At 39.3% G+C, this 27,119-nt stretch overlaps 1 long non-coding RNA gene across 1 annotated transcript in view; it reads left to right on the forward strand.

Moving 5' to 3' along the window:
- Window positions 1–9,859: 9,859 nt before the first annotated feature.
- LOC130257367 (uncharacterized) overlaps window positions 9,860–27,119 on the forward strand; it is a 164,823-nt gene continuing 147,563 nt past the window's right edge. The window contains exon 1 of the long non-coding RNA XR_008841315.1: window positions 9,860–9,933. This is a non-coding gene — a long non-coding RNA (uncharacterized LOC130257367). The remainder of the gene's footprint in view (window positions 9,934–27,119) is intronic.

Genomic DNA, 27,119 nt, shown 5'->3' on the forward strand with positions numbered 1-27,119 from the left:
GTTAATTAGGAACCAAACCATAAAGAGCAGCATCTCTGCAAGGAGAATGCTGGCATGCTAACTACATCTGTGGCAAATTGAATTAAGAGAAATCCCATTATCTTGCTTGGGATTCTGCTTTCTACTGACAACGTGTGTCAGTGTTACTGCAGGTCAGTTACTGCAGAGATGTTTCATTACTGTAAAAGGGTCTCTTGGAACACTGCATTGAGACATAACAACTAAACAAAACTCCTATGGATGAAAGTAAGAATATTATTTTAAGGCGAACTAAAGAAGTGGTTTACTTATTTTCCTCTCTGTATTGCTCAGGTGAGGTGAGGTGACTGAGTCATCAAAGCACATGGAATGTTCATAATTTTGATGCTGTATCTAAACACCTTTGCTGACATGCTGTTGTCAAGCTAATACCAGTGAGCTCTTTCAGAGACAAGTATTTGACATAGTACTTATAACTTTTTCTTGCTCTTTGGCTTGTTTTTAGCAGTTTATAAACATGTTCATGTGAACCAAGTGTATTCAATCATATATTTATCTCTTCTTTTATAATCTTTCATGATTTTCTGCAAAAAGTACAGAAGCCATTACATTTTCAGTTCCACAAATGAGCTAAAAAATTGAGAGTGAAGGACAGGCACACAAATAGTAGCACATGTAAAAGGTCCTTATGTACAATGATCCTGGGGTTAGGGTTAGATAGAAGCAAACACAAACATGGAGTTATCCCTTTGTACCTTTGCTAAATTGGAAGAATTGTTTCAGTTTGGTGGCAACATCTGACGATAGAATTGCATATTTAGCTAGGCTCTGGCACTGACATTTTCCTATATGGATTAAGAGAATTATTAGATTTTAAGCATGTAGTGTTGATGTTTTAAACATTAAGAATAATGTACTTATTAAAACATTAAACACATTAGAACAAAAATATCCTAATAGGGACATAAGCTTGGATATCAAGTACTTTGTCTCACTGAATTTTAATTAGGAATTTTCCCTAAAGCTTTACCAATGAAAAAGACCCTGATATATAATTTGCATTTTTGCATATAAATAACTAAGGAGTCTAGTAAACCAGTCATACTATTCCAGATATTTTACCTTTTCAGACTGCTTCTTCCACAGAACATCTTTCACTGTATACCTTCTTCCACAGAACTTCAGTTGAGTTAATGACATAAACTTCAGCAGTTACCTTCTTATCCTCATCTTAAATTCTATTCAAATGTGCTCTGGTGTTTTACTTCTTTCACTTTTGATTTACAGGAGAAGAATTATTATAATTTTAGAAGGGAAATGTCTTCATCCATAAGAAAGCAAACCCTTTCCACCCTCCTGGTATGGCTCCTACTGAATCAGTGTAGTAGTTTCTCTATTTCTTTCTGTCACTTCAACCCCAGCGTGGAATCACAACTTGGACAAACCTAGCATCGAGATTCTCCTCCAGCCATCATAAGTGCCATTATATTTATTTCCCTTTATTTACAGGGAATATTAAATTTTTACAAAAATACCAGATTGAGAGCACAAACCCCCACAGAACAAAGCCCCTCCTTTTAAGTCTGATTCTGAACGATGAAATGTTAAGAATAAGATGTGATAGCCAGGGGTGTTTGCCAGTTGCTGTTATGCAGCAATCTTTTGGGTGCATTGCTGTGCTGAGTACTGCACACCATGTGCCATTCAATAGTGGGTACATGACATCATTGGAGCTCTTTTCTTATCTTGACTGGAGTTTTTTGGTTCCTGTGATTAGCTAATGATCATCTCATTAAGTGGTGGTCTAAGAACTAGAAATTGTATTGGACATGATGTATGTGTGTATATATGCAGGTTCAGAATAATCACCCTGGTACCTACAGGAAACCCAATTTCCCAAGACCAGCCAGGAGTACTTTGTAAGTAGCAGATGTCATGACCTGTGCACATCTGAACTATGTAAAGGTTAATTGTATTCCACTTCACTGCAGCTATGGTTACATTCATGGGACTTCGTGCTTAATGCTGCTTTTTAGCTGATGTGTTACTGTAGAGATGAATTATATGAATGCAGAACTAAAATTATTCACATCAATTGCAATAAGCTATTATACTTAAAAAGTAGAGATAGGAAACATATTTGTTATAAATTATCCTGAATAATTTATAGTACTTTCTGGTTTGCAAATATTTCAGTAAATTATCTTTATTTTCTGATACTGCATTTTTTTATTTTTAATATTTTCAAGCTTGTCTGGACAGCTAATTTTCAGCCTATGGATTGTGATCAGTAAACTTTGACTGTTTCTCACAGTCCAAAAAGGTTTATGTCCTTCTTATGAGGTGACATCAGAGCTGGGTGCAGCATTGCAGGTGGGGTCTCAGCAGGGCAGAGGGGCAGAAACCCCTCCCTCACCTGCAGCTCACAGGACAGGTTTGGGCTGCAGGTCATGATGAGCTTCTGGTCAACCAACACCCCCAATTCCTTCTCCTCAGGCCTGCCCTTAATCTATTCTCTTCCCAGCATGTATTTGTGCTTTTTGTTTATACTTCCTTTCGTTATAGCAACAGTCTCAAAAACCTTCCTGTCTGAGAATGTGTTTTAGTGGTACACTTGGAAAATCATGAAGGCAAAAGAGCAGCTACCTGTGGAGATAATAACCATGATCAAAAGGAGCTGTACTTAGAGCAGACAGGTGCTATTGTTAGGTGTACATATGGCTCTGCCTTCCAGAATATCTGTATGTGCTTTTCCCTAAGGAAAGGTTGTCTTTTGTCTTAGTCACTGCATTGATAATTACCAGTCATCCAGTTATGTGATGTGAATATCAGAGCTCACTCCTGAGATCCTGCTGCGACTACACGTTCACTTGGACACCTAAATTACCACTGCCTGGGTCATGACTACTGTAAGTTTTTGTATATTAGGGAGAATATATACAAGGACATGGAATGAGCAGAACTGGCTGGCAGCAGTGAGAGGCCTTGGAGCATCCTTACAGGGAGCAGCTGTTTGTGGCTTTGCTCATTTACAGTTTTGCTACCAAAATTCCCCTCTCTCTTTCTGTTGCTGATTGGAAAGAGTTATTGTGGCTAAGGTCATTACAGAATCATTGTGAGCTGAATGGGAGCCAGGTCCAAGCCATCTAATTGTGTGTTAGTGCTGAAGAGATGAGCCCTGAGGCCCTGAATCTGTCCTTACTTAGCAAACAGCTGCTGGTATTCCCCCTAGCTCGGTGTGAAACCCTGCACATGGAGCTTAGGGGAGCAGTGGGATGCATCTCAGGGTGCAGGGTGCACCCTGGTACTTCTGCTGCAGCAATTCTGTTACTGACATTGCAGTGGGATCTAAACTGAAATCTAAACTAAAACAAGAAATCAGACTTTTCCCTACTTAATTCACAGCTAAGGGACCAGCTTAACTCAGAACTTCCCCTCATTCTGTGGTTGAATTTGTCACATTTCCTGAAGGATGCTAGTGGCTGCTTCACTGTAAGCCATGCCTCCAAACTTTATGGAGTTTGCCCCTCAACTTTCTTCATATACTTGTGTACTCCTCACAAACACAGAATTTGTTAGAAAGAGCAATGTTCCCTTGTCAGAAAGCTACAATGTCAACAAATATTAAATCTTTCAAATGTTGCTTTTCAAGGACACACCAGAGAGAATGAGGAGTGTATAACAAAACCAAATGAGTTGTCAAACTGATATGAATCTTGAGAGCTAAAGTTCCAGCCTTGAAATGGTGCATAGACTCTGCCAGGTGTTCTCTGCCCTGGTTTTGTTACCTACTCAGCCCAATTATGAAGGAATCTGAGCTCAGTGGTAGCACCTCAATATGATAAAATCATCCTTCATCCTATAACACTGAGGAGCAACTTTGGCATCAGCTTGCTTAGTCCTATATCCCAGATGCAGGAATGTGTTCTTGCAGGATACCTTATGGCAAAAGAGTGTGGAGTTTGCCATTGTGCTGGAAACACACATTCCTGCTGATCTTCCAGGAGTATTATGAGTTATGCAGTCACTATGATGCAGTATCATCATCTGCCATGTCCTGTATGGGATGCAGCTTGGATGCTGTGAAACATTGCAGGTTTGCAATGGAGTAAGTGTAGAGTCATAATGTGTTTAATTAGGTGATCTAAATCCCCAGTTCCCCTAAGTTTTCATAAATGAATTCACATCCTTCCTATAGCAGATCAAAACTCATTCCCTTTGCTTTGATTACACCCCTCTCAGTCTAGGAGCAATGAAGTAGATTTTTGCAGAGATGAGAAAAGGCTTGAATGCAGTGAGTTGCTTCTGATTTCAGAAAAATGTTAAGCTGGCTAATCTCCAAAGGATCAAATTCTGACCTCAGCTGCTGTGGATTGCAACTCATGGACCACCATTGGCTCTCCTGGATTTACTCCTGCCTTTCTCTGGTGTACATGAGAACAGCTAGAGCCCTTCTGTGTTCAATGTGGCTCTGTTGGGGTGATTTGTGCAATTTAAAATGGCTGATGGCTGCTGGCTCACCATTCATTTTCTGTATCAGGCAATCCAGGATTCTGTGGCATTCTAGTCACGACATGTAACAGAACCCCAAAGACAGATTATGCAGTCACACCGATGAAAATTGATTACTAAGCACTCAATGAGTCATCTGCCTCAGGAAGTAACTACTTCAATCTATTATTGTCGATGTCCTGATGGGTCAACCAGGACGTGAAAAGGAATTTGCATTAAATTGATTTGAGTGTTTTTTCTAGAAATAACATCACTCAATCAAAGGAAACATTCAGACAGAGCTAGAGAGAACTGACTGAATTTGATTTGGGAAGGCAAAGCAGCAAGGGATGAGCAGGCTGATCCAGATAAAAATATAAATGGGATTTAGAGCACCATAAATCTCACATTTCAGAATGGAGAGTTGGAACAATTCTTAACAATTTCTGCAATGCGGATTGTGCTGCACATTTTGGAAATCCTTTATTTGCTTATTGATCTGTGTGTGTACATATCTGTATACATTCATCACCCAGTTATGTGAACAGTGTGTTTATGCAAATAATGTGCTTAAATATGCACTCACCATCACCAGTTGCCAGCAGGTAACAGACCAGCATGGCCAGGTTCCAGTTCTCCCAGGTGACTTTGCTGTACTGAACTCGTATGAAAACTGGAGAGTGGAATTTTTTTCCTTCTCAGAGCTGAAGACTTTCAGAGTGAGCAGCACACCACTCAATAGAATTCAATAAGGGATGAATCATAGGGAAATGTCACTTCCTTCTCATCAGTCTTAGTCTTAAAGTGATTCATCCTCCCTCCCTCATGCTTGTAGTATGGGGTAGGTGTTCTGGCACCTGAAATTGTAGTGAGTTTCTGCTATCATGCTATTCCAAATAGCTTTGTAACTTCTTCCAAGATTACTGCTCATCATTTGAGGGTCCAATTAAAGCTTCACACTTTAAAGAATTTGCTCCTTACTGGATATATGATTTGTGAATTTGTCTCTTATTGATTTTTATACAGTCAGTCTTTATATCAATTCCAATAAGTTCTATCTGAGTAATGATTTTTTTTTTTTATTAGACCCAAGAAATTACAGGAAGATCTTTTAAAAAAATTACTATTGACTTGATCTGTTTCATTTTTTGGCTTTCCACTCTGAGGCATTTATAAGGCTGTGATAGCTGAGGACAAATATAATTAATATTGTTTCAGAGAGTTGGGGCTCTTGGAAGTGTCTCAGTCTGGAGCCCCCAAAACTGTGGGATTCACAATCACACTCATAGCTGAAATTTGCTTTAATAAATGAGGTTTAACCCTGAAGCAAGGAGGAAAAGGACAGGGAAGGATGTTGGAAAGGCATATGCTAATCCACTATTGAAACTGCACAAGAACCAGCTCAGTGTGCTGGATACAGGATGAGCAAGATCTCTCAGAAAATAGAGGAAGGACCACAATCACAATTTCCTCTGAATAATCTATAAATGTCATCTCCTTCTTTAGCAGATTTATGCTTATCCTTCCTCTGTCAGATGGGTCCAAAAACAGCAGAGAAACTGCCCAGTAAGAGAGGGGATTAGAGAGCTGCCCACTAATTCAATTCACTATCTCAAAAGACCAAATTATATCACATTTCTCATTAGGAACCTGAAGAGCTTTTGAAAAGGATTGTACCCTCTGTATATGTTACATAACTAAAAAGCAGGGTATTCCTCTCTGAGTCATAATGTATATATATTGAATATACAGAATTATGCTCTTTATTGAACAAAACTCATATTACTTTAGCAGTCAGGAGCCTTGGAGGTAGCAAAATGTGATCGTGCTCTTGCCAGATAAATCCTCCAGCAGTAATATTCACATTTTTCTGACAAAACCAAAACATACCAATTGGAAAAACTGATGCCCTGATGGCATATATTGCTATTCAGTAAGGAGGAAAAAAGAAAGTGCAAATTTAAAAGTGTTTCTCCTGTTCTAGCTTTATTTCACTCTTCATTTGTTCTGGTAATAGAATAAATATGTTCTTCTCTCCCCCTTTCTGACTGCAGGTGCTTATGTTTCTCCTTCAGGCAGTTAATTGGTTGATATTGATGAAGATGCAGCAGTAATAGAATCTTTATATTTTCTTCTAATTTACACATCTGTGAGATTAAGATTCAGTCCCAGGCATGTGCATGGGGAATTGGAGTTCTGTGTTTTGACAACACTGTGAACATATCCAACAGTAATTAAGTATTTGGGGATAAGTGGAAAGTCAGTGTCAAGCTGATCAAAATGTATGGTGGGCCAGAGATTACTGGATAGTTCTGCAAAGATAAACATTAACATTGCTGCTATTAATTGCCATATCTTCATGGCTTCATTTTCCCTAAACTGTGACGTGTTACATGAGCTGAAGTTCCTCTCTAATGGTGTAGCCAATTCTGCAGTGTCTATTAGTTATAAATAGTAGTCATTGAAGGAAGATCCTAGAGAAAGCCTTGTAATTCCATTTTGTGCTAAGTGATTTACCAATCTGTAACTGGAGACAGTGTCTCTCTGGCATTGCCTTATGTATGTTAAAAACAGCCTGTGAGCCCAAGAGCCCAATACTGTATGAAGTTAACAGGATAGTAATAACTTCTGAAACCTTCCCCTGCATGGAGTAAATTTGGGAAAACAGGAAAAGGAAACAGCAATGGTTCTTTCCTACTGGTGAGCCCAAAAGTGTGTCTGCATTAATGTTTCAGTCTGGCTCAGAAGAGGAACCTCCTGAGTGTCCCTGTTGATCGTGTTTAGGTTTGCCTTGGATGATGGCCTTGGAGTGAACTCTGATTTCAATGAAACTGGACTGAAAATGTGACCTAGAAATGTGCCTGATTCACTCCAAATGCTGATGACCATTTAATCTGTGGGACCAGCATAATTTATCCTAAGTAAATCTCTGAAACCTGTAGTGCAGTGTTGAATCCCTGCAGTACCTGCTCACTGAGGGGTACCATGGGCTTCACAAAAACTTATGTCCCAGTTCAGCAAAAGAATTAAGTACATGTCTACTGTTAAGATTTTTTTGATGAACAGTGGTTGCTGGTTTAGGTCCCTGGCAAGAATTAGAATGTACAAGAGGCAAAATGAAAAATGCTTAAATTTTACCAGAGAATGATAAGGGATCAAGGCAGACAGTAATCTAAGACTGAGCACAAACTCCAAGATGGAACATAGGCATTGATCTGTTCCTATAAATAACATGGATGAGAGGCCTGAAGTACCTTGAAAATAACAGCAAAACTTTTAAATTATATCCTTGGTCTCAAAAAGGAAAAAAAAAAAAAATAAAAAGGTCGATGAAGCTTCTTAATCCAAGAGGTAACATGATCAAAATGAATTTCAGGACAGCTAAGTCAGGTCAGAACACTACAAACTGCTTGAGTCTGACAGACTGAAATGCAAGTAGGTCAAGCAGGAGGACAGAGATGCAGGGAAAGAAAAGTCCTCACTGAGACTGGGACTGGGAATCTTGATTTTCCTGTATTTCCTGAGTTTAAAAAGCTGATAATCAAGATGAATATTGGCTTGTGGGAGAATTTACAGTCAAATACCTCTGTAAAAGCATTGTCTTGCCACCTTTACTGAATAGATCTGATACACCACAGGATCCTGTAAGAATTATAAGTTAACTGTAAGTGCACAGGGAAGGATGGGCACCTCTCTGCCCTCCTCAGCCAGAGAGGGAAAATGAGAAAACTTCCCAAAGTCAAGGAGCTTCATCCCTGCACTGCAGTCTGTGTGAGAGCAAACTGCCTTAAATACATGTGCTTAGGGTCTGTCACCATCTGAAAATTCTGCTCTTGAGTCTGGGGACAGCACAAAGGCAGCCAAACTTTCCCCAAAACAGTATTAAAAAATAAATAAATAAATCAGACTTTTGTAACTCATTTACTCTGAAATTCCTTCAAGGTTTTGCCCAGCTTGTGCTTTTGGGAGCATAACTTCAATCACACCCCTCTGCCTGCACACTGTTATTGTGGCTGGCACATCCCTTAATGCAATAGACTTTCTTAATGAAGAGAGCATTAAACCTTCACAATAACAAATCTATCATGCAAGAATTGATACTTCAAAATTATGCTCACTTGTATTTACAGGAATAAAGTTGCCCATGGATAAGTGAAGATTGCTAGCTGAAGATTGGCTGATAAATCACAAGAATTAATATTTTTGTTATGATTAATTTTAAAATAAGTAAGTGGTTGGGAAAGTGTCTGGCTCCAAGAAGGCAATTCTTCATTTAAAAATGGGCTACAAGTGTTTTATGGCATATTCTTTGTGGAAAATTTTATTTCCCAGTTATCTAGACTGAAACACAACTGAACCCAACCAGAATAATCTCATGAACCATCTTGCAGATCTTGTCCCACTGAAGGGTCATAATTCTATTAGCAGATCTATTAGCATCAAAGTCAAAGAAATTGAAAAAAAGAGAAGCTTGGTCAATATCTGAAGTGTTAGGACTAAATGTATACAAATTGATGCAGTTAGTTTTGATATGAAGAGTTTGATAATGTTGGAACAATAAATTACTCAAAACAAATGAATTTATTGTTCCCTGATATAAGCAATGTAATTAGAAGAGCATAGCCATGACTTTGTAATTGCTAGAGTATGAGCTGGGATAGGAATGCTGATGAATTTTAAATTATGTAATTTGAAACCAGCAAGCAGGGGTATGACTTTACATGATTCCTGAAATAAAACATTATTTAGATTCTGTCATTAAGTGTGCACAGGTTCTGTCCAGTCAAGTTAATAAAATCATCAGCTACCTGATGTCAGTAAGTTCATTGCATTTATAAGCAGAAATAAAAACAGAAAGCAGACTGGAGATATAAAATAGGATGACACAAGCTATCCTAAATTTGCTTGCCCTCTGGCTTATATATAAAAACATGGCCAACCTTCATGTAGCCCCATATACAGCCCAGGAGTTCCTGCAGCCCCTGGAAAGCTGCCAGCAGGGGCAGGGGAGCAGAACAGAGCTGGCAGGTCCTTAAGATTTCCCAGAGCCCTTGAACCACAGGGGGAAGGAATTGGGCAAGGAAGGCAAGAGGCTGGCATGGCTGAGCTGAGACTGCTGGGCAAAATGAAGGGAGAGGTGCACAGGCAAGGACACAGATCCTGGAAAGGCATAGGATGGACATGAACTTCACTAGGAAAGCAAAGAGTAACAGGAGAGGCTTCTGCAGGTGTGTTGGACTGTGGAAGATTGTTTGTAAGGACAGTGCAGAAGGCAATTTTCCTCAATGAATTACAGCTGTACTGATTGCTAGAAGTGGAAACAGCCTTGCCTGTCCCATGAGGATGGGGTTATAAAAGAGTGGGTTAGCTGCTCATCAGCTAGTTGGAGTCTGCTGGAGTTCAGGATGGAGGCTGCTGCCTCTGCTGAGGAAGGGACCTGTGTTTGTGCAAGGGACAGACAAGGTAAGAAGATGCTGTGTGAGGGACAGGCAGGGCTGGCTGGGTAGGGGACAGCTTGGGTTAGCCAGTCATGCAGAGGGAAGGAGCCAGTGCTGTGTGGAGCTGCCAGTGAGGAAAAGAGTCAGAGTTGCCTGAGAGAAGGCATTAAAAGTTTTTAATAAAGGACTGGTGATGATGCCAGTTGTGTCTGTCTCAACATAGTTGCAACGTTGGGCAGAAAGGGAATGTCAGGGACAGTACATGCCCCATCCCCTACCCTGTGGGCAGCCCTGGTAAACAGCAATGGATGAAGGGAGGTCTGAGCTACTCAACTCCTGTGCCTTCACTGACAACCTCTCCCTGAACTTCTTGGTGGGTGGAGCACAGGGCAGGGGTGGCAGGAGCCCCTCCCGTGTCAGTGGGATCAGGCTCATGACTCCTGAGGAACATGGGCACACTCAAATCTGTGAGAGTGGCACCTGGGGGGGAAACAGCTCACAGCCCTGTGGGAACTGACTCATGGAGTTGCCAAGCCACTCTCCAGGATATTTGAGGGGTCATGGTGGGCAGGGGAAGTCTCTGGTGACTGGAAAAAGGGAAACATTGCCCTTTGAGATGGGTGCCAAGGGCTATGGAGTTCTGTGCCTGGGAAGAGCATGATCAGATCTTAGCTGTGCTAAGGCATAGATCTGTTTACTTGGCAGGAGGATTTAGAAGCCTAAGAAATAATACAAATTAAATATAAATCAAACAGATACATCAGACCAAATGCTCATTACTGTTTATTTTTCATTAGGACACTGTCTGTTCAAAAACTAATTCAAATTATTATGAAATGGTTTGCATATTACCTCGGTTCCAAATAGCTGAAGTTTTTCTTGTCAATTTATATAATGCCTTTTCACAGATTTAAGTTTTTTTGAGATTTTATGCAATTATGAAGCAAGTGACTGTCATATTGTGCTTTTGGGTTTCTTTTTTATTTTTTCACAGCCTCATCTTAATTCTGAATTATCAGGTTCAGTATTATCTTCCATGTTTAATTTTTCAGTTTTTTTTTTATAGTTTTTTTTTTGAGGCTGTTAGCAGGTAACAATTTCCACATTATTTGAAAGGAGACAGTTTAATCTGTTGGTGAGACCATTCCAAATTCAACAGGTCACAGTAATTTGCTGTTTGTTGTTTCACAGAAAAACTATGAAAAATATCTTCATACTAAAGAATAGGTCTTCAAAGCCACTTTGTACTTTAGCAAGGAGGATAAATAATGATATAAATATGATTATATGCCTTAGAGGCAATATAGCAGTGCTTGATACTGTCTTGATTTTAGCAGATGTTTTTCCTATTAAAATCTAGAATATATGGCTCCAGTAAACATATGGAAGTAGTTAATTTACTCTCTTTATACAGAAAGAAATCTGTAAATAAGTCTCTAATGTATTCACTGCATTGTTTTAGAACAATCCTACTTTTTTTCCCCCCAACTTTTTGGGAATACAGCTATTCTAGTAAATATTTTAGTAGGTAAACATTTACAGTAAATAAACATGTAGTATAAGACAGTAAATAAACAAATAACACAGGAATAATAACCTTAATAGTGCCACGATGATGGAAGGAAAGGGAATAATCTTTTAACCTTTCATAAGAATTTTCTGAAATTGTACATAAGCCTTTCTTACATTAAGTTTTCCCTTAAAATAGCCTTTTTTGTGTTAATTTTCCTCTGAAATGTCTGCTTTTTACAGGTCTCTTCAGTAATATTCTGTTCTGGCAATCATAGTTTGAAAATAATGCTTTGCTAACAGAGTTACTGAGCCAAGGAGCAGAAAGTGACCAGAGAGCTTGACCACACCAAACTGCCAAAATGGCAAATACATTCAATCATTTTTAATTAAATTATTAGAATCTTCCTTTGATTGCCTATAAAAAGGAAAAGTGGCACAACGTTCCTGAACTGAAACGTTTCTGTGGAATGTTCATTCCAGTGCAGTTATAAATAGCTTGCCCTGTGGGTTTCAGAGCACGCAGATGTCACTAGGTAGAAAAGAGCTGCAAGAGCTCTGAAACATAGGAAGAAATGAGATGTTTGTTACACTCTTGAGACTCATGGATACTGAAAAGAACACACATATAGGTTAAAAAAAAAGAGACTAACCCAAACTTTTTTAATAGTATAGGTATCTGCTTGAAATACTAAATCTGCCTTAATGTGAAAAATGGGCATTTTAATGTGGCCTTATAATTTAAGGCTTTCCTATACAGTGCCTGTCTGCCTTGCAATATCTTTACAAGAAAAGCTCAAAGGAAGTGAGGCCAAACACAATATTGTCAAGGGAAGGGCTGGTGTAGAGCAGCTGAACTGGAGGAGTGGTGGTGATGCTGTCATCACCCCCAGAGTACTGGAAGAGATGAAAGCAGAGGTAAAGTCCCTGTCCTATACTATTGCCTTAACCATATCAGTAAAAATGGTTTACCTGCTATTTATGAGCTTGCAGGGCTACTTCTTGCAATGGTTAATGGTAAGCAGCTGATTCCCTTTCCCTTCCAAGCATCTGAGGCAGCTGAGAGTCAGTTTCTGCAAAGACATGGCTGTGTATGAAACTGGTGTATGAGGTTTTGTTTTTATGAGGCTTCTGGCTGCCCATCCAGCTTCCTTGCTCTGATTATGCAGGTTCAGAATTTTGTTCTGACTGTATGGAGTTATTAATGTTTTACTTTTGAACAGGAGCGCTTGTAGTGTTCTCTAGGTAATTAATGAAAAGTCATTAATACGTTTGAATATCTAGAGTTCAGAAGCTTGCTGTCACCATGTGGGGGTAACTGATATTGAGAATAAAACACAAGTGTTATTGTCTCCTGTGATGTTGCTCTTAAAGGAATTATTTTGCTATTTATTGGATAGGTCTGAATTTGTCCAAATTTGGAAGGGACTGATTTGTGCTAAACATCAGGGTAAAGTTAGTTTTGATGGATAAAATAAATGAAAATCCTTTGAAGGCTCTACTTCTGTTAAATTATCTTAGTATTAATAAGGTGCTATGGCAGGTAATGTGACTTAATTAAGATAGGAAGCAAATTGTTCTTTCCTGGCTGATTTCTTAAATATGCTTTCATCTCCTTGATGCTTCAGGTCAGGTAGTTTATATCTGGGATGGTTTCTATCCTGGTGAAAAAGGTGCTATGTTGCAGTCAGAAGAGGCAGTGGGAAATGGAAATGTACCAGTGTAGTTAATCTGTCTCAGCAGATTTGTTCAGGTAACATAGGAGGTTGTCAAATCTCCTGTCATCCTTTGGGCTAAAACACTTAATAGTTGAGTCTAGACCTATTAAGGTGATGGGGGAATTCTGGATTTCACAGTGTGGTGGTAGGAATCCTGAGGGGAGGGAAGATTTCCAGACATGCCCAGAGGATATGTGGAACAAAGGAATGAATAAAGATATCAATATGTTGTTATCAAGACAAAGTCCCTTTGCTTTGTGTTCGTTGAAACTTCACAGAAAAATCTGCTTTAGAGAAGCTCATGTTGACATTTTCTCCCTTGATAAAGGCAGGGCATCTCCATAACCTGCAGAGAAGTGTGGCAGCAATGCTTTGCTCCCCTCTTGGTGGCTGTGCAGGCAATGGGTTTTTATCCAGCTTTGTGAGAGTCCATGCATCACCTCCAGCAGCAAGGTAATTTTTCTAAACATTCAGAGACAAACGCTGCAAATAAATTGATTTTACTGTTTGTGGTATGGCTCTGATGAAACAAGAATGATTCACACTTCATCTGCATCCTTGCATTTTAATTCAGCATTCTATTGTAGAGCTCACTGACTGAGTTTTCAGTAGCCAGTTGAAATTGAGAGAGAATATTCTTAGTTCTAGTGTGAGCAGAGAGGAAGAAATAGATGAGGACAAAAACTTGAAAGTAGGTGAGTTATCACATGTTCCTGAGTTTTCTTTTTTCTGTTAGCAGTAAAAAATATTTTATCAAGAGATGTAGTGCCTCTTTACAAGTTCTGTCAGAAAGTTCTTAGTTTAATTTTGCTGTCTGAATAAGACTAAGGATTATATGCAGTGGCAATATTAATACATATGCCACAGGTTAAAATAGACTCCAGGTTATTTTGGTGTGTTTATGCAGAGAGTAGACTGGGAAAATTGTTAGTCTTCTCCATTTATTTATTGTAAGCACAGAAAAGAAATACTTTGATTGAAAATCAGTTATTAATGATTTGGCAAACATTTAAAAAAGCCTATAGCTTCAAGGTTGTTGTTGCATCACTTTCAAAATAAACCTTTTTTTTTTTTTAAATAGAAGAGAGATCCTATTATTCAAGTTTTTGTGTCTAGAAGGTCTTTGAAACACATTGAAAATTAGCTAAATACAGTGTGATTTAAGTCCTCTGCTGTGGTATTCCTTCTGCAAGAAAAGCTTGAGATTACCAAATGTTGGAAAGCATTGTTGAAAAAGGAGTGTTGGAGCTATCTCTGTACTCTGGAAGTCACAGAATGTAATATCTCTTCTGAATTACTTGAAAATCTCTGTGAAAGAGGATAATGGCATCTTTCATAGCTCTATATTTTTGTCTTTTAATCTACTCCTGTTCTTCCAGAGCCTTTCAATATCTTATTTTCTTGTGGGATATGAGAGAACCCTGGACTACAGCAGTGTCCAGGGTGGGGTTCATGTGGCCAAAAGCAGCTTCCATTTATAGTCAGTAGGGTCATTAGAGGCAAGAGCTTGCCTCACTTGGGAGAGGACATGCAAAATATGAATGGATCCTTTAAAAAGTGCAGTTATGTTGAGCTGTGAAGAGCCCCTGTTCTCAGGAGCTGAGCTGTCCATGCCTGCACAGCTCATGTCCAATGCTAAGTGAAACAAATCTTCCCCTGCTCGAGTGACAGCTCTGTTATCTTATCTAGAAAGCTCTCTGAAAATGAACTTCAGCCTCTTGTGGGTGGCCAGAAGAGGCTTTCTAGGCTGTATTGAGGGAGAGGGATTTATTTCTCTTCCTAGAATATGAATTTCACTCCATCTTCTGGGGTTTGCTACACCTGGAAAAGGTTAATTCATATAGTTGAAAATTATGTTGACTTTAAGAATTTATTTTCAAACTTTGCAAAGAAATGAGGAATATGATGCTATATTGATTTAGAAATGCATTCTTATGAATCAAAATCAAAAAAGGAGGCGGTACTTTTTGATTTCATTTTGTATTCTGTCTTGCATAGATCCACAATTCTAATCCTCTTCATGAAAAATCAGATCTCTTAGGAAAAGTGATTATTTAATTTGTGCTTTTCCTCCATTGTGCTGCCATCCCCTTTAGAATGCTGAAGATTTTTAATGGCATAAATTACTTAACTGGTATTGTATAAGAAGAATAAGAAAAATATCAAGTTGCAGTGGGATTTGGAGTTTTTCTTTTTCAAGACCTGATTATGGATAATCCAAAAGTATGGTTTGAACAGCCTTCATTAGAGCCTCAGCAATCTGAACCAAGGCAACAGAATGGTTCTTAAATTGTTTTCATCAGTTTAGGACTGTTAGATGTTTTTAGCTCTTTTCTTTTGGCATCCATCTGTCAGTAACATTCTCCTTCTGGCTAGCCACAGCAAAGCACCATTATAATTTCATTAGATGCTAGGACAGAGGGGAAAATTGAGTCTGTGGTACTTATTTTTAAGATAGCCTTCAAAACCTTGGTGCTTCTGATAGCCCTTATGTCATATGTCAAACATATTTATGCCTTGGGTAATGTAATGCAGGGATTGTGGAAATGAAGAGGAGAAATTGAAGTTTTAACATTTATCATAATAGTAACATAAACATTCATTGATTATTCAGGAGGAAATAGGAAGTTTTATCACTTATATCAAATAGGAGATATTAGAATATGAGGCAAGGAAATCAGCTAGTGAGAACTGGAAATGCTGGTTGTTTATGGATATTTAGAACACCCTGCTCTGATGAACAGAATGTAGCAAGAGATAGATACAGAGACTTCCATTAGGTGTCTCATAATTGCAATGAACAAAAGAAGAGTAGCCAAAGGTGCTGGCAATGCTGTTGTGCAGCCATGAGGTTCATGAGCTCCCCACCTACCTGCTGGAAAAGAATGTCAATGGCCCAATATCTGCTTGAAACGTTTTGAAGTCAGTTTTCAGAATTTCAGATATAAAGGGTTAAAGGAAGGCTTGTGGATTGCATTTTGGTGGTTGAAGGTGAAATTGCAAAAGTAAAAGGTGGGGTTAATGAGAGTTTTTGAAATACTGACATTTCTGATGCAGAAAAGTTGGGGAGAGATAAGAACAAATTTAAAATACTGGACTTAATAAAGGAACACTTAATAGCCTTGGGTTAATGATATGGATACTGTATGAGAGCAAGAGAAGATTTTTCAAGAACTGGCAGATCCCAAGAGACTTTCTAGCAAGGCCACAGACACTGGCTATCCTTATGAGAAGGTCAGCTAAACCATGAACTCCTCAAGGACTTAAGCAGGAATTGTATAGGAAGTGGAAAGTAGGTCAAATGGCTGAGTGACTGTCAAAGGGTACAAAAACTAAGTAAGGAAAACATGAGAAGTTAAGAAGAACCAATGACCCAGGAGCATAAAGTAGTAGAAGAAAACACTCTTCATGTCAATAACAAGGAATTTGTTATTTTTCTCTTGGCAGACAGAGAAGGCAGCAGACACTGCCCAGAAGGTTGAAATCTGCTTTTTGCCTTGGTTTTCAGCAAAATGTTTTTTAAACATGATCAAAGCTAATATTAAAAAAGTTGTGATCCTAACCTGATCTGCATGGCTTCTACCTAGTGGGTATTTTAAAGATCCTTGAGCTGGCAGACATCTTCTCTAGGGCATTTACAGCACTGGCTAGAAAATCTTGGAGCCACTTGTAGCTGTGTGTGGAAACTTGAAGAGAGTGTCTGAGGTTCCAGCAGCCACAAGTGAAGGTCTAGAGCAGCTTTATGGACAGATGAAGGATCTTTTTCACACTATTGATGAGGATCTGCCTGGCTGCAGATGTGGATGTTTATTACCTGCAGAAATTAGTGGTTTTATTCCCCTTCCCCCTGCTGCATCCTTTTTGTGCTGGGCAGGATGAGACACAGCAGTGATCTTTGGGGAAACTTCTTGTGAGGTACCCTGTCCTAAAAGCTGTGTAATTGCAGGTTAGCATCATCCAGAACAGGGTGTGTTTACAGTGTGTTTGGTACTGCTGGTGTTGTAACCTACTGTCTCAAAGTTGTTCTTCCTAACACCTCCTGTCAGAGCCTTTAAAGCCAGTAACAAAAATTATTTCATTTTTAAATTAAATTGTGCTTTAAAGGAGAGAATGTGGAGCAAGAAGAATAAACATGTAGGGGAAATGATGAATTTTAGCCTAATAATGAAAATAGAACTGGAGGTATTCAGATCATTCAGTATCTTGGGACTCATCTATCTCTAATTTGTTGGATTTTTTTCAAGGAGGCTTTTAGCAGGTGAATGCTGCCAATTTACATCAGCAGGCAGGCCATCCTTTTGTTCATGTGAATGCAAAGGTTTTTGCATGGATATAGGTGTTGATGTGTGAAAGCTTCTATTCCTTTCAAAAACAAAACCCAGACTTATCCCCAAAACTGTCACATTTCACGTATGTTTGGTTCTTTAGAATATTTTCATTATAGAATTCCCCAAAAGTATTCTGTTATCAAAATTAAATTGCATTTGATTGTCATCAGGTTAAGTCCTGAGGGAGAAACACCAATTCAAATGTACCCTGCTAAAGCACTGTAATGGGTCTCTAACGTAGATCCTGCTGATTTTACCTACAATAACTCAAATTACTTCTTTTATTGCTCTATCTAGCAAATGTTTTATGTAAAAAATGTTGCCTTTATATTGCTTTTTTAATTTAATTTGTTTTATCTCTTAACCCTTAAGAGCTCCTGTCCCAGGAAGCATATCTTGCTCACAATCCCTTGACTGGCAGAGTGGTAAACACAAATGTTTTTCTATTGAAGCCAGACCAACTTACATTTGTATTTATCTCTTGTCCATCTTTCCTCAGTGGTGTAGCTGAAATACAGACAAATAGTGAATAAAACATTCTTTTCTATAAAAATGTTAGTGAAGACTTCAGAATTAAAATAGCATTCTTGGCAACTGTCTTTTCCAGAAAACTATTTTGAGAATGAGTTAGTGATAATTAGATATTGAAATGCGCCCAGTTTCACATTTCAGTGCTCCTTTCCAATTAGAATAGCATTAGAGTGAAAGTGTAGCTATATAATTGTATGAAGAATAGATCCAATTTTCTCAATGTCACTGCAATATCACCTTTCAGTAGTAATGGTACTGAATGATTACACATATCATTTAGTAATAGTATTTTACCCATTTCACAGAGGGATCTTTTTATTATTTTTTTAGGTGGACATGCAATCAGATTGTAAATGAGCACACAGAGAAAAGGCCATGCTATGTCCAAATGTGTCAGTGCAAATGGTGCTGCATTCTGAGCTGCAGGCAGTGACATGACACTGTCTGCTAACATGCAGCATCTGCAGGCAGAGTGTGCCTTAACTGGCTTTTTAATGGTCAAAAAAAGCAATTGCAAAAGCCTCTTAGCCCACAAGTTAAAAGATCTTTACAATGTCTGTTTGGTCTGCTGTTGCATGTTGTGATACTGCTGGGAACCAGGAAAAAGCATCCTTTAAGCCTTGGGTTTCTCAGGCTGCACAAGGATAAGAAACTGTAACACTGATGCTGTGTATCCCATGATGTTTTGCAGAAAACATGTTTTCAAAGAGGTGTTGCCTTCTTGGACCAATGAGTCTTTTCTGTTTTGTATTGCACAAACTACCCTATCTATGTGTAGTGTTTCTTTAAATAAAGCTCTCTTCTGCTTCTCCTTTACATGAAGAACTATGTTGCATTATCCTTCTTGCTGCTCTCCTATAACCAAAATGCAACAGCATGTAACTGCAGAATTAGTTCTGATACAGGTTTAGGAATAAATAGTGCCATTAGCCTTGCTGGTTAGCAGGCATTTTGTATTTTGTATTCATCCTTCCCTCCTGGTCTCTGTCGTTCCATCTTCCTGTGGAGCAAAGCAGGCTGTGAAATGGATAACCCCTGTGAGAAGGCAGTGCTCAAATCAATCATGCCAAATGCTACCAGAAATATTTCTTATAGGTCATGATTGGAAATTTATCCAGCAATTTCCATTTCAGTGGCAGCTGCTAGAAGCAGACTGTATAGAAATATTGTGTTTAGGCTTTGAAGTATATCCCTCAGGACTCTGGAAAACACAGGCTCTTTAATTTAACTCTATAAATATTAGTCCAGCAGTGTATTGCATAGTTGAAGATACATTATCACCTTAATCAGAGGCACCTGAGCAGGTTCAATTTGATGCAATGTTTGTTTGGTGATACTTCAAGAACTGGACAGCCATGGATCTTTTGCTTTAACAACATATTGAGATTTAACTTTGTGCCTAAGCTGTTAGATAAGAGTTTTTCCACATTTCTGTGGTATATATTTCTCTGGTCTCACCTACATCTCATGCCTTCTTTTTAAATGCACAGATTTACTTGAGGCAGAAACAGTCTCTAATTGTGTGTGTGCTTGTTTCTGGAACTGCCATGCTCCTTCTGAATATGTTCTATCTCAGTGTTAATTCTTATTCTTCTGTTGGATCTCAAATGCCACTGAAATAAGCCAGGTGTGAAGGCTGCCCTGGCTATACCCCAAATTTTGAAAATAATCCTTTGGCTAGTCCTGCATATGCTTCATTCATTTAAAAGTTCCCTGAAGTCATATCCTGTATTATCATTACAAAACAAATGGCCCGTTTCTGGTAGCATTTTGATAAACCAAATTTTAAATTAAAAAAAGGTCATGTTACATTTTTAAGTGAGGGCTTCAAAAAGTGGTTTTTGCCTGTGTCTCGTGAGTTGTTTGAAAGGCCTAAGGATGCCTAGTGGGTCTTTTGGTGGTTCAATTCTAAAGATATCTGTAAATGATATGTCATTATTTTCTCTAATTATGAATGTAATAAACTAAGAGGATTCTGAAGGATATTTTCAGAAAATAATGGTCCTTAGTTTTTGAGAAGCTGAAATAATTAAAAGATAATTCTTAGCTCTAGGGTGTAATGATACAACAAAATTATGCGGGGAAAAAAAAGATTGCTAATTTTTTTTTTAAATTACATTTTAAAAATCCAAGGAATTAAAATTAACACTCCATGCAGCTGCTGTTGAGGCTTTACACAATTGCAGATTGAAAGCAAAAGATGTATTGTCTGCATAACAATACCTGCATGAATTTTTTACCTTGTCTATTGTGATTAGTGACTTGCTTTATTTTATTGTTTTGGGTTTTCTTTGTTTTAACTGTGATCATTACAAAGAAAAATGTAATTTATCCAATTGGAAATAGCAGCAGGGTTCTGACATCATTCATGTTTTATTTGCTTATGATATTGAGAAACAAAACAAAGAAGAGTGTACTCAGTGTTGTAAATTCCAAAAGAAAATATTTTGATCATGGAAGTGTTCCACCTTGGTGTCTAACTGAAATCTGGTCTATGACTGTGCCAAATTCATATTAAATACCGTAGAATGCATACATAATTTTTTATTCTTCCAGTCACTGAAAAATTCTAATGGAGACGTCCTGGAGATTCCTTTTATTTGTGGAAATAAAATTACCATTTGTTTTTAAGTTAAGGCAAACTTGGTACTTCTTTGGATCTTTGGAAATGCTGTGTCAGAAGCAAGGATGTCAGTGTGTCATTGTGCTGCTGCCAGAAGTAATCCTTGTACTTGTCATTGTGGGCATCCTTGAACTCAGCAACAAAAAGGACAGATGGCCAGTGAAGGGGACTGACTGACTTGAACAAATTGAAGCCTCTCAAGACTCTCTGTTGATTTGCTTTTTATTTTTATGGTCATATTTTCTGTCATTTGTGATGGAAATGAGGAGTGCAAACCAGCCAGAATATAGTGATGTGTCATGGGCCACCAGAGTAATGGAGTTTACAGTAGATAAATGGTCCATCATGTAACAAGGGATTTTCCCAGATAAAGAATAGGTGTGGGTGTGTTATCAGGCTCTGCACACTGCTTTTGTTTGCCAGAGTTAATACAGGCTTGGAAATTCTATTCATCAGCATTTCCCCCCAGTGGAGCCTGTCCAATATGCTTTACCTTAATGTATTCCAAACATCTGCATTCAAATAATTTATTCATAGGCTGAAATGTGTAATCCCAGTCTGAGGTTGAGAGATGTTTCTTGGTCACTCAGTGTGTTAATCTGGGCTGGCGCCGGGCAGGTCACACAGCGCCGTCCATCCGCACGCAGCCTCGGGAACAAAGGCTTGTTAGTCATTTCCTCAAAGAGCAGGTAGGGGCAGCAGTCTGTGTGGATGGATTGAGAGTCAGCTAATGGACAGAAAGTACCTGCTCCAACACATTAATTCCCTTCCCTGTCAGGCTGCATCATTGTGGAGTGTGCATGATGGGAAGCAAGGTCCCATCGCACGATGGCACCTGCTGCTTTTCCATCTGCCAAGCGCAATAGCTCCTTTGATTGCCCATTTTTCAGCCTAATGACTTTATTCCTTTTCTTTTTGCAAAGTTTTTACATTTTTATTGTTATTTTGATAGGCATGGTTTGTAGGTTTTTTTTTAGTTTCCTCTTCTCCAGTGGCCACTTGGAGCGTTCTTAAAAGAATAACTAACAAAATAATATTCCAAACCTGTGCCCACATTCTGTGTGCCCCAAGTGTTGTTTCATAATTTATTCTGATAAAGTTGTCATGGTGATAATGTCTCTTGAGAATGAAAGTGCCATGTGCCTGGCTGATTACAGGAAACAGCTCAGATGGTACATAAACTGGTAAATATTGAACCCATGGGCAATAACATTAGCTGTATTTTGTCCATTTATTTATTTATTTGATGTAGCTCTGGTCAGCTTGATTATGGAAAGAGTGTGACAATTCATATTTTACTTTCTGTACACTTAGATTTACGAGGATGGGAGACAGGCTTCTGCTGTGTTTTTTGTTTTCTTTTTTTTAAATCCAGTGACATAAATGTTGGCAGAGATCCCTGAAATAGCCTTTGAATTCCATCTAAAGCTGTTGATTTGGCTGGATTAGTCAGAGCACCAGATCATTAATACACATCGAACATCTGTCAAAAATAGAATTTCCAATTAACAGATGTATCATCTGTAAATTGTGACTTCAGATTTTGTGAGAGAAATGCCTTTAGGATTCCTGATAAATGCTGATTTTTTATTAAATTCAAATATGAAGATAAAAGGTACACTTTTAAATATGATTCTCTTCCTTCAAGAAGAAAACAGAATGTGTTTTTCATTAAAAACATTGATTATGATATTATCAAAGTATGCTAGGGTACTCTTTGGAGTTCTAGGATCAGTGGTGAATTTTAAAATGACACTCCAACAGAGAAAGTTTAGGCTATGATATATCTTTTATTTCTTGTGCATTTGTTGTGCAATGTAGTCTTCAATCTGCATTTGAGAAATGCCAGGGAATAGCAATCTTCACACAAATGTGAACTATAAAATATTGATATATTGCAGTTCTTTGTGTTTTTCCATGTTTTGTTTGCTTCTGTTAAGTGATTTAGTAAGGCATCAACTACATTGAAGTGTACAGACTTTGTGTGTGGGGGCCTGTTGCACCTGACTTCCAGTGGAGTTTTTAAAACTTTCTCACTTCTAATTGCAGAGAGAGAAATTTTTAAATAGTCCTAAAGCACTTAGTGACTGAGCTTTACACAGTGCCCTTTAAACACCTGGGGGAGAATCTCTCCCTGCAGACAGAAATGTAAGTCTGTAAGTGTTCTGATGAGCAGTTTTCACAAGGTTTTCACCTACCCACATCACAGTGGGGTCATGCAGGGACATGGGACTGGTTAGAGATCCCCTGAGCAGATGGGAAGTGGTGTTAGGGTCATGTTTTGACCTGTGCTGTGTGCAGGAGCCAAGGAGAGAGCTGCTGGCCAAAAGCAGAGGCGCTGCTGGCCTTGCAGGTGGGGAGCAGCCTGGTCACCACAGTGGCCCTGGCATGGCAGGGATGTGCCAGGAGCACAGGTCACTCAGGGACATGGCTGATGTGGGACCAGCCTAGGCCTGCACCTGCTGTTTGTGTGTGTTCAACAAACCACAGCAGGACAACAGGTTTTCCAGGTGATCCCTGTCCAGCAGAGCAGCACAGGGATGCCACAGATGTGGCACTGGAGTCCTTGAAGGGCATGTCAGTATGAACACAAAACTGCAGTGTTGTGTGATGCACATCCCAGAGGCAGCAGGGAGTGCTGTAGTGCTAGTAGATCCTGAATTTCCAGGAAGGGTCTAGATTGAGAACTTTCTGCAACTTTCATTGATAATGACCCCTGTCCCAGTAAGCAATAACTTATCTGTTAATACAAGATTTGTACCAGGGGCCCTGTCCCAGTCCTGGTTGGAGGCTCTGTTTATGTGGCTCCTTGCCAAGAGAGGGGTCTGGATGCACAAATCCAGTTGATCACTATGATATGCATCTCTGTGCACAGTTTTGGGAATGGAGACTGGATGTCCTGGGCTCTCCCCTTCTGCTTCTGTGTGGCTGAGTGACTGAGATGTCACAGCAATCACAGCTCTAAGGCACTCAGCAGTGCCTGCAGGATCACAAAGTGATGCAGAGCAGGAGGTGTGTGTGCCCTTGGACAGAAACACCCTGCTGAGCTCAGGGCTTGAGGAGACACATTTGCTGTGCCACAGCAGGTGCTGCCAGGCAGGCACATGCTCTCATCCAGGGCTGTATCCTCGAGTGCTCTCACTCAGCTGCTGCACCATCCCCATAAATCCTGAGAGGAGCCAGCTCCCCACTAGTGTTACCACAGCTCTGAAACCCTGCTCTAGGAGGGCTGGTGCTGTACAGCACAGATGTATCACACAACCAGCAGAGTGCCTTATGTATGACTACACAGTTCAAATGCAAATTCTTTGGAACACTGTGGCAGGATTATATTGCAGAATGATGTGAGAAGATAATGAAGAGGAGAGGAGGAGCAAGGAACTGAATTTAGGAAATAGAAGGCTTCTAAGTAAATGTGAAAAGTGACTTTATAATAGAAATGTGAGACTTGACCCTAAAAACTGTTTTCCTTTGTTTTGAACATGGGTCTGAGAGGGTTCACTACTTGACCACCAGCTCTGGCACTGGAATATGTACTTGGAACAGGCAATTCCCTCCCCCTTTACTGTGCAGAGCCAGACATTATAGCCCACTCATACCCTCCAATGTTGTCTCTCTCCCACATCTCATTCCATGCTGCATCAGGACAGTCACCTGGCTACGTGTTCTAATGCAAATTTCCAATCCCTCATCTAAAGAAAAACCCTTTGATTTGGTGCATCATCATGGGAGGAGCTGGGTTGCAGGCCATGGCTGCAGGTACATCTCTCATGGAGTGCAGAGCTCCCCACCTCTGCTGTGGGAGCCTGAAGGGCTGGCAGACCCTCAGGCCTCTGTTATATCCCAGATTTCTTAGTATAAAGGCATGGGAGCATGAGAGGCTGAGTTTAACAATCTCTTAATTCCTCTTGCAAAAATTCACCATCACCCTGCCAGGACTGAGGGTGAAAGGCAGTTGTTCAGGATCCTGATTACAACTTTGTTTTGTTTAAATTAATAAATTTCCCTTTTTCAAAGCCATAATATTGGCTTCTAATGGATAATTCACTTCTTGATTTAGGACATAATTACCAATTTCTCTCTAGAAATTTGGCATTTCTATTTTGAAGATATACAGTCTTCAACAGTCCTTTCCTATCATTGGTCAGGTCAGTAAACCTTTCATGAATGGCAAGGTTTTTCATACATTTGGAAATTAAACAAATTCTCTCATTTTTAAATGTTAAACAGAAGTCACATCTTTTGCCCTCCCAAGATGTCAGTCACAACCTCCCAATGGAGTAGGATTTTTTCAATAGGGCTATTATTTCACCTATGTCTGTGCAAGAACAAATTGATTCACAACTCTGAGCTAATGTGCAAGAGGGGAAAATTAACTGCTTCTGCAAGTCATGAAATTGTTATAAAAATCCCCCCAAAAACGGAAACTTATTATAAAGTCAGTGTGAAAAGATTCAGTCCCTGACACTTCTCTGTTTCTTGTGAGAACTTGCAGTATATTTAGCTCTTTGACAAGGTTACACATTACACCTAAAAAGAAAGGGGAAGGAAACACTCCACAGTGCAGGCAAAGCCTGGAATTATCTTTAATAGGTGAAAGATGGCTGTGACCCCAGCTCAGTGCTGTGATGGAGAGCTGCTGGTGTGACAGCTCCTTTCTGCACTCTCACATACAATGAGACAGATGGAAGCAGCATGTCATTCTCCTTCCCATTCTGCAGGAATCAGAGACAGATTCAAACTTGGTAAAAGCAGAGTGAGATGCTTTCAATGTACTTTCAACTTGCAGCACTTGAAAGGCTCAAATTTCTGTGTTATCTGAACACCATTGACAGGAAAATGAGAAAAGGGGGAAAAGCTGATACATTTCTTCCTACAAATGATCCAAAATGCTGGAGTTCACATATTTTTATTTTTTTGTGTTCAGCTGAAAGTTTGAGCATAGCTCCATACAGTTTTTTTCCACAGAGAAAAGGAGGAAGGGAATATTCACTGAAGATCCAGAAGATGTATAAAGTTAAAAAAAAAACAAAAACAAACCAACAAATCCATCATTCTCTTTCAGCCTTTTTTTCTAGGAAGGGTCTGCCTTCCAGTGAAACCCCTTCCCACCTCTCCCAACTTTTAAATGCATTCTGCTATAAGTCCTAACCAAGAACTATGGTCAATAGAAGAGAGATGCCAAAGAGGCTTGTCCAGAAAACAGCCCAGCTGCCAAAACACACTGTCTGGATTTTTAAAGACCTGTGGCAATGTTAACAACAGTTGTAAGAGCTCTGGTAACATGCTAATTAAAAAGACATGAAATCAGTTTGGAACCAGTTATTATTAAAGGACCTGCATATGTTAAAATCAGTGAAAGTTTAATCAGTTTGAAAGTAGAGTCAGAAAGTGTTGAGGGCTTAAATTTATTTCTAAAGAGAAATAAAAGTAAATGGCCCTGAACTGATGTGTGTGTGACAATAGAATCAAAGAATCACAGGCAGTGCTTAGTTACACACCATGTACTCAGTTCAAGTGGCACCTCTCTCGTGGGCTGGTGTATGAGCTGAGCTTTTACTCTTCTGTAGTTTAAACCTTTTGGTCTTGAAGCTCTTCCTTGGTGTTTGAATCAATTCAGTCAGTGTTGCAGATTTGTAGACACTGTTCCAAGCAAGTTTCTAGGAGATTTTGAAACCCAGAGCAGATGTCCCCTTCCTCTAATAAGACATTTTGATTTTAAGTGGTCATAGCAACAAAATGCCCTCCTTGGCCTTTTTGAAGAATACCTCGATGGGAAAAGCATTTTAATTAAGAAAATATACTAATTAGCTACCACCTGAAGTGAAGATAGGAGTTTCACTTCATTAGCAAGGCTGGGTGTGTTGGAGAAACTCACCTGGCAACAAGAGGACTCATTTTTCAGGCTATTTTCAATATTTCTCTTCCTGCAGGGAGAAAACAATCTTAATTAAAACCTGTGAAAAGCAGGGCATTTTTAGCTCTTAATCTACAGAAGTTTGAATAAGTCAAAAGAGGAAAAGGCACCTTCTGGCAAATAGTGCCTATAGATGGCTGCCAGCGAGCCTGCACTTAGCAACAGGAGCTTTTTTTGTAAGGCTGAGAGAGGCTGTTGTCCTGCTGGGGCTGCAGGGTCCTTCTGAGCTGAGCTTGGGGTCAGTGGTGTTCATGAGCCTGTGTCCCCTGACCCAGACAGGGCCTTTAAACCCTTCCATCCCGTACAACTTGTACTACAGACTATTTGTATGCCTGTCAGAAATAATCTGTGCAGCTAAACTCAGAGTTTCATGGTCCCATGTGCAGTCTGTGTGTACATCTCAGGGTTTTCCTGCCTAATTCCGACATCCTTCTGCCTTTGCCCCCAGCTTTTTTTTTCCCAGCTATTTTCAGACCTTCATGAAAGATAGAGGAAGAAAAGAAGTTTGTTTTCAGTATTTAATGCTTGATCTGTGGCCTTTGCTCCCCAGTCTCTTGTAGTGCCACACACACCCAGCCTGGGGCA

This window comes from Oenanthe melanoleuca, chromosome 10 (assembly GCF_029582105.1).
Source record: "Oenanthe melanoleuca isolate GR-GAL-2019-014 chromosome 10, OMel1.0, whole genome shotgun sequence".
NCBI lineage: Eukaryota > Metazoa > Chordata > Aves > Passeriformes > Muscicapidae > Oenanthe > Oenanthe melanoleuca.